The sequence below is a fragment of the Bidens hawaiensis genome, unplaced genomic scaffold, assembly GCF_021521415.1.
Source record: "Bidens hawaiensis isolate Kalapana, Puna unplaced genomic scaffold, B.hawaiensis_p1.1 tig00003469_1, whole genome shotgun sequence".
Taxonomy (NCBI): Eukaryota; Viridiplantae; Streptophyta; class Magnoliopsida; order Asterales; family Asteraceae; genus Bidens; species Bidens hawaiensis.
Genome location: NW_027491193.1, coordinates 451,802 through 455,619, shown reverse-complemented (window position 1 = coordinate 455,619; position 3,818 = coordinate 451,802). Strand labels below are relative to the sequence as shown.

The following is a 3,818-nucleotide window of genomic DNA, read 5'->3' as shown; positions in this document are numbered from 1 at the left end:
AAGTCAAAAGAGATTAGTCATTAGTATGACCCGTTAAATTAGGTAACCAATTTTACATTTAGCAAGTTGAACAAGAATTTCCACCAAATTGATTTTCCATTTTTCATCTACATTTCTTTATCCTTTTTCTAACAACCTCTTTACCAAGTCTACATGTAACATAATTTCAACTGTTCTCGGTTTTTTCGAGTTTATCCATAACCAGATTTCAACCGTTCCTAATTAATAGAAGTTTCAGATAGACTCGAAAACCTTCGTAAATGGAAACCCAAACCCCAACAACCAGGTAATACCAGGCTATGACTAATTACCTACAATTAATTTTCACCCAATTTATTAAATATCATTTTTTCCATATAAAAATTCCCAAAAATAAATGCAACCTAGTAACCAACCAACCAAATCAAATCTCACTTTTACTATCCACTCTGCCGTAAACAATACACGGAGTGGAAATAGAAAAAGATAAGAGCCTCAGCTTCCTTCCGTAAAAAGTTTAAAAAAGTAAAAAAAAAAAATATAATAAGACCATTAAACCACACTCTACCTTTACCCAAATTTACAATTATACCCCTGATAACCACCGGAAAAGCTCACTTATCTCTTCTCCCACTCTCCCATCATACTCCTCACTCCGGCGACTACTTCCGGCGAAAAACCTCCCGGAGCTCCGAAACGACTGCGACCGTGACGATATCGATACCGATACTCTGTCCACGTAATCACGTAGCCAGTTCAACCGTCCGCTTCCTCCTCCTCCGCCGCCGCCTATCTCCGCCGCTAAGCTCGATACTTGAACCTCCGGCGTAACGGAATCCTTATCGGAAACTTCTCTCCGGTGACTCCGGTGAGCTGAATCCACCGGTACTTCGTATCCGTCGTCAAGCACGTACTCGTACGAACCGATTGAGTACGATCTCCGTCCGGAATCCGACGGCGTCCGTCGCCGGCTTAAACTTCCGATCTCGATTCTAAAACTATTATTCCTCCCTACACCGCCGTGTCCTCCGCCGCCGGTTGCTCCGGCGAGCGTTTTATTCCGTACGTCATCTTCCGTTGGAATAACCGTCGACCTGCAAAGCGGACACGTCAGATTCGTCTTGAGCCACGCGTCAATACATTGCGCGTGAAACGCGTGGCAACACATCGGCAACAGCCGGAGCTGATCCACCGGTTCGAATTTGGATAAGCAAACGACACAGTCTCCACCGGCGTTGGTATCCAAAAGTGATGAAAACTTAAACAGCGGGAGTGAACACGTGTCAATGTCAACTTTATTATCCGTACCGAAATTGATGACGTGATCGTGATTATTTTGGCGAGTTTCGGTGAAACGATTAGAAACGGCGTCGTTTTGGGGCGGAAATGAGTGGACAGCGCGAGAGAAGAAGCGGAGGAGGAGGTAGATTGATGCGGAGACAATGATAGCGGATGAGATTACGATTATTACAATTATTATGGATGAGGAAGTTGAGGTGGACGAATAATTATTATTATTTGAATGAGGTGGTGTATATAAAATGTTGCTAGCGGATGCGGCATTGGTGTCGGTGGTAGTGGTCGTAGCGGTGGTGAGGAGTGGTGGTGGAGGGTTGTATAGAGCCATTAATATTGTGAAGACGACGGTGGTGGTGGTGACGTGTATGTGTGTGTGTAATAATATTATTATGGCGGAAGGAAGTTAAGAAGGGTGCAATGGTGAATGTGTGATGATATAAATGCTTTGTGGTTTTTTGGTGTTGTAGGGTGTGTCACGTGATGTGCACGTGAGTTTTGATTTTGGTTATTTGGTTTGGTTGGGCGTTTATGTTAGGGTAGAGGTGCACAAATCGGGTATTTAAAAAACCCGGAACCGGGTAGGAACCGGTTCCGGGTATGGTCAACAAAAGTCAAACCCGGTTCGGTTTCGGAACCGGTTCCGGGTATAGTCGGGTATTTGACCGGGTTTTGACCAGTTCCGGGTCGGGTTTTGACCGGTTCCTCCGGTTTTTTTCGGGTTTTCGACCGGTTCCTCCGGGTTTTTTCCACCGGTTCCGGGTCGGTTCCGGTTCCGGAACCGACTCCGAGGAGAAATCCTATACCCGGTCAGGAACCGGTTCCGGGTATGGGTTAGAACTGGTTCCGGGTCGGTTCCACCGGTTCGGTTCCGGAACCGGTTATTTTGTGCACGTCTATGTTAGGGTATTTGGTATATGTAATGTGTGTTAGGTTTAAAGGTTTTGGTGGGATGGAATTAAGGAATTGTATATATATGGTGGATTTGGGAGGCAAATGGTGGTATTAGGTGGTATTGACGGGTGATGGTTGTTTTAAATCATTTATGATGGTTGAAGATGAGATTAGTGATGATGGAATAGAAGAATAGGTATTAATTATGTATGTAAGTTGTGATAGATGGTCATGTACGTTAAACGATTATGTTAATTTAAGTTACTAATGACATGTCAGAGGCTGAATCCGTGATTATCGTTAAAAGATGGGGAATGCTAGAAGTATTAATAATGTTATCTTACTAAATATGTTAAATGAGACAGATGACTTTATGACGGTTTTAGGGATCACGTTCACGGTTTTGAAAATAAATTACAATTAAGAAAGAAAGTTACGATGACATTACAAATTTAACTAAAGTATTGCAAATAACGGGTAGAAGAAGAGGAGACGAGTCATGTGTTAGACATGATTCCTTTATACAAATTTCGTGTTTCTTCTAAGAAAGTGTCTACCTCCAAGTATACAACAACCAAAAGAAATCGGTACTTTTGGAGTAGACAATCAAGCCTAAACTTCAACTTCGTATCCGAGTCGTGGACACATTAGTATCAACCAAGCAGCTTAGTTGTTGAGTTGAGCCAAGTTTCAAAAACATACATAAAGGCAGCTCTTTAGAGATGATCAAATCATCACATTGCCTCCATTGCCACGTGCACATACATTGAGAGCGTGAGTTAGAGTTTAGGGTCCTCACTTGAAGGTCACTCATCTTTGGACTATAAAACATGTTTGACGATGAATTTTACTCTCATCCACAACTAATGCATAAAAAACACAATTATGTTTTTGGTTTAGTTAAATAGATTGATCGACTAACCACAACTCTTGAAAGGTTCCACATCTACCCAAGGTGAAAGTGAATCTAGCTTGACAAGGTTTTAATCATTATGAATTTTTCATTTCGAACTTCAAAAAGATTAACATACCTTTTGATAGCTCCAACTATCTAATGAAGATCTAAGATTTAAATCTAGTTTCATCTAGTTTTCTGCCTTAAACTCATTTAGAGGCTATATGCCTGCATGACCAACATAAGCTATATTTGACTTGATCTCATTGATTAGCACGATATTGTAAAAGTCTTATAAGTTCACTATAATAGGTTGTCACTATAAACAAAAAATCAACTTAATGAAAAGGTTTTCTAGAACACTTGTGTAAATTACTACATATCTAAATAATTATACAATACATCATCATCGTACTCAGTATATCCCACCAATAGCAAAGCTATGGTAGGGTCTGAGAAGGGTAAGATGTAGACAACCTTACCTCTACCCCATAGGAATAGAGAGGCTGCTTCCAGTGAGACCCCCGGCTCGATAGTAGTTTTGCATCAAGCATTGGACATAAGACACATAACACTCAACCATCGGGACACCGACCGATTGGTGCATGTACCCTTGTCTTTCGGCTATCAACGCCACCACATGATGCCTGATTAACCTTCCGCCACTTTTAACATTATTTTCAGGATATTAGTAAAATAACGTCAAAATTAGTGCAATTTCGCTTTTGCCCACCCGAGGGTTCACACATATATA

The 3,818-nt window shown here is 41.3% G+C and overlaps 1 pseudogene; it reads right to left on the bottom strand.

Moving 5' to 3' along the window:
* Positions 1-337: 337 nt before the first annotated feature.
* On the bottom strand, positions 338-1,795 carry LOC143623442 (E3 ubiquitin-protein ligase ATL4 pseudogene; annotated as a pseudogene).
* Positions 1,796-3,818: the final 2,023 nt, after the last annotated feature.